The 16,920-nt window shown below is 48.8% G+C and overlaps 1 non-coding gene across 1 annotated transcript; it reads left to right on the top strand.

The window, feature by feature from the left end:
* Positions 1–9,331: 9,331 nt before the first annotated feature.
* Positions 9,332–9,522, top strand: LOC148146827 (U2 spliceosomal RNA). The gene has a single exon (XR_015760515.1). It is a non-coding gene; the product is annotated as a U2 spliceosomal RNA (small nuclear RNA).
* The last annotated feature ends 7,398 nt before the right edge of the window (positions 9,523–16,920 follow it).

The following is a 16,920-nucleotide window of genomic DNA, read 5'->3' on the forward strand; positions in this document are numbered from 1 at the left end:
TTCTCACTGGGAAAAGCAAAGAGACAGCACTAACTCGACAACAGCACGTGAGAAAACGTAGAACAAACAAACCAATGTTTGCTGACCGGAACTGGCCTGGAAAGATAATAAGGCAGGTAGGAGCACTGCAGATTATCCGGCACCTGGGCTGTGTACGCAGGGACTGGCACAACACCCCCTTGCCTTCTTTTGCACTTAGAATGCTGCCAGTTCTGGCTGAGGCAGCAAAGTCAGTCTCACACAAGCAGCGTGTGCCAGCTGTCTGTGACAACAAATTCCAAAGACTCACAACCCTCTGAGAGAAGACGTTTCTCCTGATCTCACTCTTAAATTGGTGCCTCTTTATTCTGTTCAGTTCTAGACACTCCCATGAGGGAAAATGTCCTCTCAGCATTTACCCTGTCGAGCCACGTAAGAATCCAATATGTTTCAATAAGATTGTGTCTCATTCATTTAAACTCAGGATCTACACTCATCTGGAGGTAGGGTTTACCGGGCTCAGTTTTACTGAAAAGCTGACCTCCGGCTAGTTCAGCAAATAGGTCGTTGAGCAAAGGGAAAGGAAACCGCCTAGCACACACCAGCAGGTGAACTGTTGCAGCATGATATTGCGGCTCCGGCACTCAATCCCTCTACGAATGAAACCTAACAGCCTTCTTAACAGCACTATCCACTTGGGTGGCAACTTTCAGGGATCTATGTACATGGGACTCCAAGATCCCTCTGCACATCCACACTACCAAGAATCTTTCCATCGACCCAGTACTCTGCCTTCCTGTTATTCTTCCCAAAGTGCATCACCTCACATTTAGCTGCATTGAACTCCATTTGCCACCTCTCAGCCCAATTCTGCAGTTTATCCAAGTCCCCCTGCAACCTGTAACATTCTTCCACACTGACCACGACTCCACCGACTTTAGCGTCGTCTGCAAATTTACTAATCCATCCACCTATGTTATGCCTGCATCTAAGTCATTTATAAAAATGACAAACAGCAGTGGTCCCAAAACAGACCCTTGTGGCACACCACTAGTAACCGGACTCCAGGCTGAATATTTTCCATCAACCACCACCCGCTGCCTTCTTTCAGAAAGCCAGTTTCTAAGCCAAGCTGCTAAATCACCCTCAGTTCCATGCCTCTGCATTTTCTCCAACAGCCTACCACGTGGAACCTTATCAAAGGCTCCCGGCGTCCTGCTTCTCTATCCCATTGAAAACAATAGCGTGCTTCTTTAGAATTCTTGATCAGTCACTCTCAGAATCTTGACAAGTGATTGCCTTCGGCCCAGTTGAGTTTGATTCTGTCCAACCACATTCTTGCCCATAAAGCTCTAAGATTTCCTTTGTTGACGCGCAGGCTGTGTCTTCAGACTGACCGTATAACTGAACGTTCCCACCGTGAAAGCACCTGTGTGTGTTCCTCGCTCAGTTTCTGAAGGTTGCAGCGCAACGTGACTCAGCCGTATCAATGAAACCGGTGTCCACCTCCATTCTTACCGGTTTGCCGTTCAGTAAGGGAGCGACCGGGGCGTCGGCAGCTATCGCCAGTATCTGTAACAACAACACCTCATTGGTTTGTGCGCCTGGGCTTTTGTCTTCTTGCCCTTTTTGTACCATTTAGGATTTCTTCCTGTACTTTCGCTGCAGGTTATTGGTACTTTCTCCCCCGAGCGCACCCACTTAATATATTCTTTTTTAATGCTGCAGTTTCTGCACACAGCTTCTTTCCAGCAGCAATTTGCTGCTGCCTGACATGTGTTTCCACAGCAGTGGCAGTTTTGTGTCTGCGTTGGTGCTTGTCCCTGGGCCACCATTTTGTGAACTCTCAGCCACCATTTTGTGAGGTGTTGACCTTCCTTGGCTGCGAGTTCCATCACGGTTGCCATTCCCAGCACTTTCATTTAAGTGTAGTCACCTTTGCGTCAGTAATCTCTTCTGGATCGCTTCACATCTTACGGCAGGCTGCTACAAAAGGTAGAGTCTCGTGGGATCTGAGGTGAGTCTGCGTTGGTGCTTGTCCCTGGGCCACCATTAAGGGGGGGTAGATATAGGACTGATGTTAGGGGTAGGTTCTTCACTCAGCGAGTCGTTAGTTCATGGAATGCCCTGCCAGTAACAGTGGTGGACTCTCCCTCTTTATGGGCATTTAAGAGGGCATTGGATAGGTATATAGAGGATAGTGGGTTAGTGTAGTTTAGGTGGGCTTGGATCGGCGCAACATCGAGGGCCCAAGGGCCTGTACTGCGCTGTATTCTTCTATGTTCTATGTTCTATGAGTCGGCTAGCTGGATACAAAACCGACTCGGGGCGCATTTTTCGGAAAGGAGATCAGTAACTAGTGGCGTCCCGCAGGGCTCAGTGCTAGGACTTTTGTTGTTTGTGACGTGTAAATAAATGATCTGTACAAAGAGCTGTACAAAACTCCAGTTAGGCTACAATTGGGATATCGCGCGCAATGCTGTTCGGCACACTACCAGAAGGACGTGGATGCTTTGGAGAGGGTGCAGAGAAGGTTTACCAGCACGTTGCCTGCCCTGGAGCGCTTCTGCTGTGAGGAGAGATTGAATAAACTTGGATTGTCGTCACTGCAAAGACGGAAGCTGAGGGGCGACCTGATAGTGGTCGACAGCATACTGAGAGGCATCGAAAGGGTGGGGTGGCGAGTCAGTGGGTACAGGTTCACGGTGAGAGGGGGAAAGTGAGAAGGGAAAAGTGCGGGGAAAGGTTTTCACACAGAGGATGGTGGGTGCCTGGAACGCGTTGCCAGTCGAAGCGCTGGAAGCAGGCACATTAGGAACGTGGGTTGGTACATTAGGAACTTGCAGCGTGGGTTGGTACCTGGGACTTCGATGTTGTGGCTATTACGGAGACATGGGTAGAACAGGGACAGGATTGGCTGTTGCAGGTTCCAGGGTTTAAATGTTTTAGTAGGGTCAGAGGTGGGGGTAAAAGAGGGGGAGGTGTGGCATTGCTTGTCAAAGATAGTATTACAGCTGTGGAAAGGACGATGGATGAAGACTCGCCGTCTGAGGTAGTTTGGGCTGAGGTTAGGAATAGGAAAGGTGAGCTCACCCTGTTAGTAATTTTTTACAGGCCTCCTAATAGTCCTAGAAACGTAGAAGAAAGGATTGCGAGGATGATTCAAGAGAAGAGTGAAAGTAATAGGGTGGTTGTTATGGGGGACTTTAACTTTCCTGATATTGATTGGGAAAGCTATAGCTCAAGTTCGTTAGATGGGTCAGTGTTTGTCCAATGTGTGCAGGAGGGTTTCCTGACACAATATGTAGATAGGCCAACAAGAGGTGAGGCCATACTGGATTTGGTTCTGGGTAACGAACCAGGCCAGGTGTTAGAATTAGAGGTAGGTGAGCACTTTGGGGACAGTGACCACAATTCGGTGACTTTTACTCTCGCGATGGAGAGGGATAAGTGTGCACTACAGGGCAAGAGTTATAGCTGGGGGCAGGGAAATTATGATGCGGTGAGGCATGACTTAGGATGTGTGGCTTGGAAAAGTAAGCTTCAAGACAAGGGCGTAACTGATATGTGGAGCTTGTTCAAGGAGCAACTATTGAGTGTCCTTGATAAGTATGTACCCGTCAGGCAGGGAGGAAAGGGTCGTGTGAGGGAGCCGTGGTTTAATAAGGAATTGGAATCCCTTGTTAAATGGAAGAGGGCGGCCTATGTAAAGATGAGGCGTGAAGGTTCAATTGGGGCGATTGAGAGTTATACGGTAGCCAGGAAGGACCTGAAGAGAGAGCTAAGAGCAGCAAGGAGGGGACATGAAAGGGCCTTAGTTGGTAGGATTAGGGAAAACCCTAAGGCTTTCTATAGGTATGTCAGGAATAAAAGAATGACTAGGGTAGGAATAGGTCCAGTCAAGGATAGTAGTGGGAAGTTGCGTGTGGACGCTGAAGAGATTGGGGAGACATTGAATGAATACTTTTCGTCAGTATTCAATCAGGAACAGGACATTGTTGTCAATGTGAGTACTGAGTCACAATTAAGTAGAATGGATGGCTTTGAGGTATGTAGAGAAGAGGTGTTGGAAATTCTGGAAAGGGTGAAAATAGATAAGTCCCCTGGGCCTGATGGCATTTATCCTAGGATTCTCCGGGAAGCAAGAGAGGAGATTGCAGAGCCATTGGCCTTGATTTTTATGTCCTCGTTGTCTACAGGAGTAGTGCCAGAAGATTGGAGGCTAGCAAATGTGGTTCCCTTGTTCAAGAAGGGGAGTAGGGATAACCCTAGTAACTATTGGCTGGTGAGTCTCACTTCTGTTGTGGGCAAAATCTTAGAGAGAATTCTAAGGGATAGGATTTATGAACATCTGGATAGGAATAATGTGATCAAGGATAGTCAGCATGGTTTTGTGAAGGGCAGGTCGTGCCTCACAAACCTTATTGAATTCTTTGAGAAGGTGACTAAGGAGGTGAACGAGGGGAAAGCGGTAGATGTGGTGTATATGGATTTTAGTAAGGCGTTTGATAAGGTTCCTCATGGTGGACTACTGCAAAAAACACGGAGGTATGGCATTGAGGGTGAGTTGGAGGTTTGGATTAGGAGTTGGCTGGCTGGAAGAAGACAGAGGGTAGTAGTTGATGGCAAAGGTTCATCTTGGAGTGCCGGCACTAGCGGTGTTCCGCAAGGATCTGTTTTGGGACCATTGCTGTTTGTCATTTTTATAAATGACCTGGAGGAGGGGTTAGAAGGTTGGGTGAGCAAGTTTGCGGATGATACGAAAGTCGGAGGAGTTGTAGACAGTGAGGAAGGATGTGGCAGGTTACAGCGGGATATAGATAAACTGCAGAACTGGGCAGAAAGGTGGCAAATGGCGTTCAATGTAGCTAAGTGTGAGGTGATTCACTTTGGTAAGAGTAATAAAAAGATGGGGTACTGGGCTAATGGACGGATACTTGGTAGTGTGGATGAGCAGAGGGATCTTGGTGTCCATGTACACAGATCTTTGAAAGTTGCCACCCAGGTAAATAGTGCGGTGAAGAAGGCATATGGCGTACTGGCTTTTATTGGTAGAGGAATTGAGTTCCGGAGTACTGAGGTCATGTTGCAGTTGTATAAGACTCTGGTGCGTCCGCATCTGGAGTATTGTGTGCAGTTTTGGTCGCCATACTATAGGAAGGATGTGGAGGCACTGGAACGGGTGCAGAGGAGGTTTACCAGGATGTTGCCTGGTATGGTAGAAAGATCATATGAGGAAAGGCTGAGGCACTTGGGGTTGTTTTCATTGGAGAAAAGAAGGTTTAGGGGTGACTTGATAGAGGTGTACAAGATGATTAGGGGTTTAGATAGGGTCGACAGTGAGAATCTTTTTCCAAGGGGGCATAGCTTTAAATTAAGGGGGGGTAGGTATAGGACAGATGTTAGGGGTAGGTTCTTTACTCAGCGAGTCGTGAGTTCATGGAATGCCCTGCCAGTAGCAGTGGTGGACTCTCCCTCATTATGGGCATTTAAGCGGGCATTGGATAGGCATATGGAGGATAGTGGGCTAGTGTAGGTTAGGTGGGCTTGGATCGGCGCAACATCGAGGGCCGAAGGGCCTGTACTGCGCTGTATTCTTCTATGTTCTATGTTTAAGGCTCACCTTGTTAGACACGTGAACGGGAGGCGGAACGGCGGGACTGAAACCACGTCTGGGCAACAAGTAGCACGTCCAAACAAGGAGTAGGAATCGGCACAGGCTCGCTGGGCCCTGTGTTATCGACCCGACGTGCCAAAGTCTCCGGCCACGTGTATAACTTTGGTGAATTTCTGCAAATACCTTGTAGACGGGGCTGTGACAGGGACCTTATTGGGGTGTCGACGATAATGAGGGCCATGGCGGGCATTTTTGCTGAGTTTGCAGATGGCACAAAGATAGCGAGAGGGACAGGTAGTTTTGAGGAAACGGGCAGGCTGCAGAAGGGCGTGGAGATGAAGGGCGAGTGGGGAAAGAAGTGACCAAGTGTGCGGTTTTGCACTTTGGTAGCAAGAACAATCGGGTAGACGATTTTCTGAACGAGGGAAAGGCTTTGCAAATCTGAAGCGCTGAGGGTCTTGGGAGTCTTAGTTCCAGGTTGTTTCATGATTAACATGCAGGTTCATCCGATGGTTCGGAAGGCAAATGCAGTGTCGGCATTCATTTCAAGCGGGCGAGAAAAAAGGAGCAGAGACGTGCTGCTGAGGCTGCATCAGACTCTGGTCTGACCACAGGTGGAATATCGGGAGCAGTTTTGTGCCCTGTACCAAAGGAAGGGATGCGCTGGTGTTGGAGGGAGTCTAGAGAAGGTTTACAAGCGTGTTCCCCCTGGGGCTGAAGGGTTTGTCACACGAGGTCTCTGGGTCTATACCCGATGGTGTTTCGAAAGGTAAGGCGGGATCTGACTGAACCTTACAGGCTACTGGGAGGCCTGGTCAGAGTGGATGTGAAGAAGATTAGATTAGATTACATTACATTACAGTGTGGAAACAGGCCCTTCGACCCAACAAGTCCACACCGACCCGCCGAAGCGCAACCCACCCATACCCCTACATTTGCCCCTTACCTAACACTACGGGCAATTTAGCATGGCCAATTCACCTGACCTGCACATCTTTGGACTGTGGGAGGAAACCGGAGCACCCGGAGGAAACCCACGCAGGCACGGGGAGAACGTGCAAACTCCACACAGTCAGTCGCCTGAGGCGGGAATTGAACCCGATGATCCCACTAGTAGGCGAGACGAGGACCTGGAAGTACAGCCTCAGGGTGAAGGGTCGTCCCTTCAGGCTGAGATGAGGTTGCATTTAAGACAGAGATAGAGAGGTTCTTGACTATAAGGGGATCAAGGGTTGTGGGGAGAGGGCAGGAGAATCGGGGTTGAGAAACCTGTGAGCCACGACCGAATGGCGGAGCGTGGGCCGAATGGCCCGATTCTGCTCCTACGTCTTATGGGCCGTCAGACCTTCCGTGGTCTTGCGGTCATGACAGAAAGCAGTTGTTTCCCAGAGGGTGGCGGCGGTCTGGAATGCACTGCTTGGGAGGGTAGCGAGGCGGGGAACCTCAAAACCTTGAAAAACTACTTGGATGAGCACTGGAAATGTCATAACCTTTCCTGGCTACGGACCAAGTGCTGGAAAGTGGGACTAGAGCAGACTTAGAGTAGCTTTGTCAGTGCGGACTCGGAGGGCCAAAGGGCCTCTTCTGTACTGTGTGACTGTGTGGGGAAGCTTTCTGATTCCCATCTGTTGATTGAGGCCGCCCCATTGATGCTTCCTGATGCGGAGCAGCCGGATGGATCCAAGTGCGCATTGAAGGTGAGAGGGTGGCAGAGAGCTTCGGAGCCTCCGTCCGTTTGGTTCAGGTTTCGTCTCGTCCTGATGCAAGCATCGATGTACGTGCTCAGTGGCTACCAATAGAGTGAAGGTGCAGTTGATCACTGACTCCACGCGTGGTGCTGCAGGTTGTAATGTCTAGACGAAAACAGAACTCGCTGCACCCTTCGGGAGAAGGGTCACTGGACTCGAAAAAGCGTTAATTCTGCTTTTTCCCCACAGATGCTGAGGTTTTGCTTACTGGGTGTTTTGCTTTATTTTGCATTTTAGACCTTGCTTTTTGATTGCACAGCCACTATCAAACCATTAGCTTGCTGTTAGCGCTGCAATTAGCACTCTTGAATCTTGATTTGCAATTCTAAGGAAGCAGACCGAATTGGAATGTTTGGAGCCGAACCAATAAAGGCTGATTTGCTGTAAATTGATCTTCACATCCCCGCCCCGTCGTGCTATTCATTTGCACGAGGTGGGTTGGGGGATGGGAGTTCACACTTTCCAAGACAAGATGGATTAGTCTGTAAGAGGTACTGTTCGTAAAGGTGAGCGAGCCGAGATTTCCTGACAGTGAGATTTTTCGGTCAGAATTCGAACCTGCTCCAATCATTTGCCTTGTGGGGAGGCAGGGATTTTTCACATTGGTAACAGCTGAGATTTTTAGAACGTCGAACAGAGCAGCGCAACAACAGGCCCTTCGGCAACTGTGAGAAACAAAACTCACTCACAATTCAGCCTGAGACAAAGCCTTGGAAACAAGAACATTTAATTCTTTACGGCCTTGCAAGAACAGGCGTTTTGCTCAAGCAATCAGGCTAGCAAAAGCGCGCGAAAACAAAACATGTAAGCATTCTTATTCAGTTTGCAAGTTGCGGAATCACGCCTCCCTTTTCCCATCCTATCATAAGCCGATTACCTCACTCGTTTTTCTCTAATTTTCCTTATCTGACTACCCTGCTGTCCTTGTCCTTGTCTGTTACAGCCTGTCTGCTATTTTATCCAGTTCCCCTTATCATACTATAAGCTTATTGTGAAATGCCCCTACTGCTACTTTTGTGGTCAGCTACAACACTTTAAAGTTATTTCTTAGTTTACAACTATTTCTTAAACAAAAACCTCTATATTCGTTAAAATCTTAGCCTTAGGTATGCTGCAAGAATCCCGCGACCGTTTGTGTAATGTTCCCCTTCCCCTCCCCCCACAACACTCCGTCACCCATCTGCAAAAACAACATCTCTAACTGCATTTCTAATCTCCCACAAACTGTCAGGGACATTTAAGCTACTGCTCGGCGAGCACACGCTGGACGGCAGTAAATTGAGGGGTGTGTAGGTTAGGTTGATCTTAGATTAAGAAAACTGCTCGGCACGACATCGTGGGCCGAAGGGCCTGTACTGTGCAATGTTCTAACTGCAGGCACATCCACACACATCAAAGACATGGAGGGCTCGGCTGAATCTATTGCTTTCTTCTCTACGTGTCACGTTTCATCGAGGTAGCGTCCTAGGCCCAAGCATCTTCAGCGAGTGGTGAGAATATGCAGTGCACTGCCTGAGAGAGAGGGTGCTGGAGGCAGATTCAATGGTGACTTTGGTCGGAGGGTCGGATACTTATCTGAAGAGAGAATATTTGCTGCAGGGCGAGTGGGACTGGGGAAGTTGCTCGTGCAGAGAGCTGATGCAGACATGACAGGCTGAATGTATCATTCAATGCGTGCAGTTCTGCAGTTGGTTACCGCCTCCTCAAAAACGCTGTGCTGGTCACGTGAGAAGTCACGTAAGCTTAGCCCTGACCCACTTGATTGGTGAGATACTGACGATCTCTACATGACCATGAGACAGTGGTTCACTGACAGGGGAAAAAAAGCAACTGCTGTAAACGGACCTGCTGCTCTCGTTAGAAATCCTGGGAGGACTACGGCGACAGGGAAACTGTCAGCAGTGATCTACAAGTCTTTGAACAGAATCAAGCTGATTGAAAACATGGAGGACAAATGGGACTTGAGGCAGTCCGCGGTATTGTAGTTATCGCTTCTCGGCCTTTTGGCTAAGATCAAGTGTAGTATCTGTTCTTATCAGTTTAATATCTGATACGTCCCTTATCTGGGGACCATATATTAAATTGATTTTTGGAGCAGGGAGATGGAATAGGGGCTTGCTCCGTCCACTCCACGCATCGACCTGGTATTGCAGTACCTCCGGGAACGGTGCACCCCTCATCTATAAATCTAAAAACAGCTTCATGTTTATAACTCAGGCTTTCGGTGCTTTGTGTCTGCTGGATGGGTTTGAGTACCAAGTGCTTCATTTCTCACACCTCACATCCAACCGGGCGTGAGTCGATTCAAACTCGTCTGTTCTAAGGTGGCTGCTCAGCTCCCGCTCCCTATCCTTCTCTCGCCATCTCTGTCTCTTGCGCACCTTGACACTTGCTCTCAATGTCATCCCCTCGGACCCCTGCTGCGTGCTGCACCTTCCCGCCAACGCCGGGCCCCGATCACACCACGTGGTGTCAGAATTTGGGAGTCGCAGCAACCGTAGCTGCCCACCAGCTTTTCATACTCGCGAGCGACATTTCAGAAAAACAAGAGAAGGTCAACTGTGCTACGTTGCTGCATGCTGCTGGGGATGAAGCTATCTCGGGGTTCAGTCGTTTTGATTTTGATGACTTGAAAGAGAGATTTCGAGAACACTGTGAGCTAGGACAAAAATCATCGGGACGTATTTAAGGCACATGCTTTTCATCAGACTGCAAGGGCAGGCGGAATCGATAGGTACGTATGTGACTGACCGGAAAAACGAGGCAAAGGACTGTGAGTTTCAGCCATTTTCCGATTCACGGAGCCGCGACAGAATCGTGTGTGCTATCACGAATGACTGAGTCAGAGGCAGGTTACTCAGAGAGTCAATTCTCACTGGGAAAAGCAAAGAGACAGCACTAACTCGACAACAGCACGTGAGAAAACGTAGAACAAACAAACCAATGTTTGCTGACCGGAACTGGCCTGGAAAGATAATAAGGCAGGTAGGAGCACTGCAGATTATCCGGCACCTGGGCTGTGTACGCAGGGACTGGCACAACACCCCCTTGCCTTCTTTTGCACTTAGAATGCTGCCAGTTCTGGCTGAGGCAGCAAAGTCAGTCTCACACAAGCAGCGTGTGCCAGCTGTCTGTGACAACAAATTCCAAAGACTCACAACCCTCTGAGAGAAGACGTTTCTCCTGATCTCACTCTTAAATTGGTGCCTCTTTATTCTGTTCAGTTCTAGACACTCCCATGAGGGAAAATGTCCTCTCAGCATTTACCCTGTCGAGCCACGTAAGAATCCAATATGTTTCAATAAGATTGTGTCTCATTCATTTAAACTCAGGATCTACACTCATCTGGAGGTAGGGTTTACCGGGCTCAGTTTTACTGAAAAGCTGACCTCCGGCTAGTTCAGCAAATAGGTCGTTGAGCAAAGGGAAAGGAAACCGCCTAGCACACACCAGCAGGTGAACTGTTGCAGCATGATATTGCGGCTCCGGCACTCAATCCCTCTACGAATGAAACCTAACAGCCTTCTTAACAGCACTATCCACTTGGGTGGCAACTTTCAGGGATCTATGTACATGGGACTCCAAGATCCCTCTGCACATCCACACTACCAAGAATCTTTCCATCGACCCAGTACTCTGCCTTCCTGTTATTCTTCCCAAAGTGCATCACCTCACATTTAGCTGCATTGAACTCCATTTGCCACCTCTCAGCCCAATTCTGCAGTTTATCCAAGTCCCCCTGCAACCTGTAACATTCTTCCACACTGACCACGACTCCACCGACTTTAGCGTCGTCTGCAAATTTACTAATCCATCCACCTATGTTATGCCTGCATCTAAGTCATTTATAAAAATGACAAACAGCAGTGGTCCCAAAACAGACCCTTGTGGCACACCACTAGTAACCGGACTCCAGGCTGAATATTTTCCATCAACCACCACCCGCTGCCTTCTTTCAGAAAGCCAGTTTCTAAGCCAAGCTGCTAAATCACCCTCAGTTCCATGCCTCTGCATTTTCTCCAACAGCCTACCACGTGGAACCTTATCAAAGGCTCCCGGCGTCCTGCTTCTCTATCCCATTGAAAACAATAGCGTGCTTCTTTAGAATTCTTGATCAGTCACTCTCAGAATCTTGACAAGTGATTGCCTTCGGCCCAGTTGAGTTTGATTCTGTCCAACCACATTCTTGCCCATAAAGCTCTAAGATTTCCTTTGTTGACGCGCAGGCTGTGTCTTCAGACTGACCGTATAACTGAACGTTCCCACCGTGAAAGCACCTGTGTGTGTTCCTCGCTCAGTTTCTGAAGGTTGCAGCGCAACGTGACTCAGCCGTATCAATGAAACCGGTGTCCACCTCCATTCTTACCGGTTTGCCGTTCAGTAAGGGAGCGACCGGGGCGTCGGCAGCTATCGCCAGTATCTGTAACAACAACACCTCATTGGTTTGTGCGCCTGGGCTTTTGTCTTCTTGCCCTTTTTGTACCATTTAGGATTTCTTCCTGTACTTTCGCTGCAGGTTATTGGTACTTTCTCCCCCGAGCGCACCCACTTAATATATTCTTTTTTAATGCTGCAGTTTCTGCACACAGCTTCTTTCCAGCAGCAATTTGCTGCTGCCTGACATGTGTTTCCACAGCAGTGGCAGTTTTGTGTCTGCGTTGGTGCTTGTCCCTGGGCCACCATTTTGTGAACTCTCAGCCACCATTTTGTGAGGTGTTGACCTTCCTTGGCTGCGAGTTCCATCACGGTTGCCATTCCCAGCACTTTCATTTAAGTGTAGTCACCTTTGCGTCAGTAATCTCTTCTGGATCGCTTCACATCTTACGGCAGGCTGCTACAAAAGGTAGAGTCTCGTGGGATCTGAGGTGAGTCTGCGTTGGTGCTTGTCCCTGGGCCACCATTAAGGGGGGGTAGATATAGGACTGATGTTAGGGGTAGGTTCTTCACTCAGCGAGTCGTTAGTTCATGGAATGCCCTGCCAGTAACAGTGGTGGACTCTCCCTCTTTATGGGCATTTAAGAGGGCATTGGATAGGTATATAGAGGATAGTGGGTTAGTGTAGTTTAGGTGGGCTTGGATCGGCGCAACATCGAGGGCCCAAGGGCCTGTACTGCGCTGTATTCTTCTATGTTCTATGTTCTATGAGTCGGCTAGCTGGATACAAAACCGACTCGGGGCGCATTTTTCGGAAAGGAGATCAGTAACTAGTGGCGTCCCGCAGGGCTCAGTGCTAGGACTTTTGTTGTTTGTGACGTGTAAATAAATGATCTGTACAAAGAGCTGTACAAAACTCCAGTTAGGCTACAATTGGGATATCGCGCGCAATGCTGTTCGGCACACTACCAGAAGGACGTGGATGCTTTGGAGAGGGTGCAGAGAAGGTTTACCAGCACGTTGCCTGCCCTGGAGCGCTTCTGCTGTGAGGAGAGATTGAATAAACTTGGATTGTCGTCACTGCAAAGACGGAAGCTGAGGGGCGACCTGATAGTGGTCGACAGCATACTGAGAGGCATCGAAAGGGTGGGGTGGCGAGTCAGTGGGTACAGGTTCACGGTGAGAGGGGGAAAGTGAGAAGGGAAAAGTGCGGGGAAAGGTTTTCACACAGAGGATGGTGGGTGCCTGGAACGCGTTGCCAGTCGAAGCGCTGGAAGCAGGCACATTAGGAACGTGGGTTGGTACATTAGGAACTTGCAGCGTGGGTTGGTACCTGGGACTTCGATGTTGTGGCTATTACGGAGACATGGGTAGAACAGGGACAGGATTGGCTGTTGCAGGTTCCAGGGTTTAAATGTTTTAGTAGGGTCAGAGGTGGGGGTAAAAGAGGGGGAGGTGTGGCATTGCTTGTCAAAGATAGTATTACAGCTGTGGAAAGGACGATGGATGAAGACTCGCCGTCTGAGGTAGTTTGGGCTGAGGTTAGGAATAGGAAAGGTGAGCTCACCCTGTTAGTAATTTTTTACAGGCCTCCTAATAGTCCTAGAAACGTAGAAGAAAGGATTGCGAGGATGATTCAAGAGAAGAGTGAAAGTAATAGGGTGGTTGTTATGGGGGACTTTAACTTTCCTGATATTGATTGGGAAAGCTATAGCTCAAGTTCGTTAGATGGGTCAGTGTTTGTCCAATGTGTGCAGGAGGGTTTCCTGACACAATATGTAGATAGGCCAACAAGAGGTGAGGCCATACTGGATTTGGTTCTGGGTAACGAACCAGGCCAGGTGTTAGAATTAGAGGTAGGTGAGCACTTTGGGGACAGTGACCACAATTCGGTGACTTTTACTCTCGCGATGGAGAGGGATAAGTGTGCACTACAGGGCAAGAGTTATAGCTGGGGGCAGGGAAATTATGATGCGGTGAGGCATGACTTAGGATGTGTGGCTTGGAAAAGTAAGCTTCAAGACAAGGGCGTAACTGATATGTGGAGCTTGTTCAAGGAGCAACTATTGAGTGTCCTTGATAAGTATGTACCCGTCAGGCAGGGAGGAAAGGGTCGTGTGAGGGAGCCGTGGTTTAATAAGGAATTGGAATCCCTTGTTAAATGGAAGAGGGCGGCCTATGTAAAGATGAGGCGTGAAGGTTCAATTGGGGCGATTGAGAGTTATACGGTAGCCAGGAAGGACCTGAAGAGAGAGCTAAGAGCAGCAAGGAGGGGACATGAAAGGGCCTTAGTTGGTAGGATTAGGGAAAACCCTAAGGCTTTCTATAGGTATGTCAGGAATAAAAGAATGACTAGGGTAGGAATAGGTCCAGTCAAGGATAGTAGTGGGAAGTTGCGTGTGGACGCTGAAGAGATTGGGGAGACATTGAATGAATACTTTTCGTCAGTATTCAATCAGGAACAGGACATTGTTGTCAATGTGAGTACTGAGTCACAATTAAGTAGAATGGATGGCTTTGAGGTATGTAGAGAAGAGGTGTTGGAAATTCTGGAAAGGGTGAAAATAGATAAGTCCCCTGGGCCTGATGGCATTTATCCTAGGATTCTCCGGGAAGCAAGAGAGGAGATTGCAGAGCCATTGGCCTTGATTTTTATGTCCTCGTTGTCTACAGGAGTAGTGCCAGAAGATTGGAGGCTAGCAAATGTGGTTCCCTTGTTCAAGAAGGGGAGTAGGGATAACCCTAGTAACTATTGGCTGGTGAGTCTCACTTCTGTTGTGGGCAAAATCTTAGAGAGAATTCTAAGGGATAGGATTTATGAACATCTGGATAGGAATAATGTGATCAAGGATAGTCAGCATGGTTTTGTGAAGGGCAGGTCGTGCCTCACAAACCTTATTGAATTCTTTGAGAAGGTGACTAAGGAGGTGAACGAGGGGAAAGCGGTAGATGTGGTGTATATGGATTTTAGTAAGGCGTTTGATAAGGTTCCTCATGGTGGACTACTGCAAAAAACACGGAGGTATGGCATTGAGGGTGAGTTGGAGGTTTGGATTAGGAGTTGGCTGGCTGGAAGAAGACAGAGGGTAGTAGTTGATGGCAAAGGTTCATCTTGGAGTGCCGGCACTAGCGGTGTTCCGCAAGGATCTGTTTTGGGACCATTGCTGTTTGTCATTTTTATAAATGACCTGGAGGAGGGGTTAGAAGGTTGGGTGAGCAAGTTTGCGGATGATACGAAAGTCGGAGGAGTTGTAGACAGTGAGGAAGGATGTGGCAGGTTACAGCGGGATATAGATAAACTGCAGAACTGGGCAGAAAGGTGGCAAATGGCGTTCAATGTAGCTAAGTGTGAGGTGATTCACTTTGGTAAGAGTAATAAAAAGATGGGGTACTGGGCTAATGGACGGATACTTGGTAGTGTGGATGAGCAGAGGGATCTTGGTGTCCATGTACACAGATCTTTGAAAGTTGCCACCCAGGTAAATAGTGCGGTGAAGAAGGCATATGGCGTACTGGCTTTTATTGGTAGAGGAATTGAGTTCCGGAGTACTGAGGTCATGTTGCAGTTGTATAAGACTCTGGTGCGTCCGCATCTGGAGTATTGTGTGCAGTTTTGGTCGCCATACTATAGGAAGGATGTGGAGGCACTGGAACGGGTGCAGAGGAGGTTTACCAGGATGTTGCCTGGTATGGTAGAAAGATCATATGAGGAAAGGCTGAGGCACTTGGGGTTGTTTTCATTGGAGAAAAGAAGGTTTAGGGGTGACTTGATAGAGGTGTACAAGATGATTAGGGGTTTAGATAGGGTCGACAGTGAGAATCTTTTTCCAAGGGGGCATAGCTTTAAATTAAGGGGGGGTAGGTATAGGACAGATGTTAGGGGTAGGTTCTTTACTCAGCGAGTCGTGAGTTCATGGAATGCCCTGCCAGTAGCAGTGGTGGACTCTCCCTCATTATGGGCATTTAAGCGGGCATTGGATAGGCATATGGAGGATAGTGGGCTAGTGTAGGTTAGGTGGGCTTGGATCGGCGCAACATCGAGGGCCGAAGGGCCTGTACTGCGCTGTATTCTTCTATGTTCTATGTTTAAGGCTCACCTTGTTAGACACGTGAACGGGAGGCGGAACGGCGGGACTGAAACCACGTCTGGGCAACAAGTAGCACGTCCAAACAAGGAGTAGGAATCGGCACAGGCTCGCTGGGCCCTGTGTTATCGACCCGACGTGCCAAAGTCTCCGGCCACGTGTATAACTTTGGTGAATTTCTGCAAATACCTTGTAGACGGGGCTGTGACAGGGACCTTATTGGGGTGTCGACGATAATGAGGGCCATGGCGGGCATTTTTGCTGAGTTTGCAGATGGCACAAAGATAGCGAGAGGGACAGGTAGTTTTGAGGAAACGGGCAGGCTGCAGAAGGGCGTGGAGATGAAGGGCGAGTGGGGAAAGAAGTGACCAAGTGTGCGGTTTTGCACTTTGGTAGCAAGAACAATCGGGTAGACGATTTTCTGAACGAGGGAAAGGCTTTGCAAATCTGAAGCGCTGAGGGTCTTGGGAGTCTTAGTTCCAGGTTGTTTCATGATTAACATGCAGGTTCATCCGATGGTTCGGAAGGCAAATGCAGTGTCGGCATTCATTTCAAGCGGGCGAGAAAAAAGGAGCAGAGACGTGCTGCTGAGGCTGCATCAGACTCTGGTCTGACCACAGGTGGAATATCGGGAGCAGTTTTGTGCCCTGTACCAAAGGAAGGGATGCGCTGGTGTTGGAGGGAGTCTAGAGAAGGTTTACAAGCGTGTTCCCCCTGGGGCTGAAGGGTTTGTCACACGAGGTCTCTGGGTCTATACCCGATGGTGTTTCGAAAGGTAAGGCGGGATCTGACTGAACCTTACAGGCTACTGGGAGGCCTGGTCAGAGTGGATGTGAAGAAGATTAGATTAGTTTACATTACATTACAGTGTGGAAACAGGCCCTTCGACCCAACAAGTCCACACCGACCCGCCGAAGCGCAACCCACCCATACCCCTACATTTGCCCCTTACCTAACACTACGGGCAATTTAGCATGGCCAATTCACCTGACCTGCACATCTTTGGACTGTGGGAGGAAACCGGAGCACCCGGAGGAAACCCACGCAGGCACGGGGAGAACGTGCAAACTCCACACAGTCAGTCGCCTGAGGCGGGAATTGAACCCGATGATCCCAC

The sequence above is a fragment of the Chiloscyllium plagiosum genome, unplaced genomic scaffold, assembly GCF_037043375.1.
Source record: "Chiloscyllium plagiosum isolate Xiang-an unplaced genomic scaffold, Cpla_swu_hap1 HiC_scaffold_19, whole genome shotgun sequence".
Lineage (NCBI taxonomy): Eukaryota > Metazoa > Chordata > Chondrichthyes > Orectolobiformes > Hemiscylliidae > Chiloscyllium > Chiloscyllium plagiosum.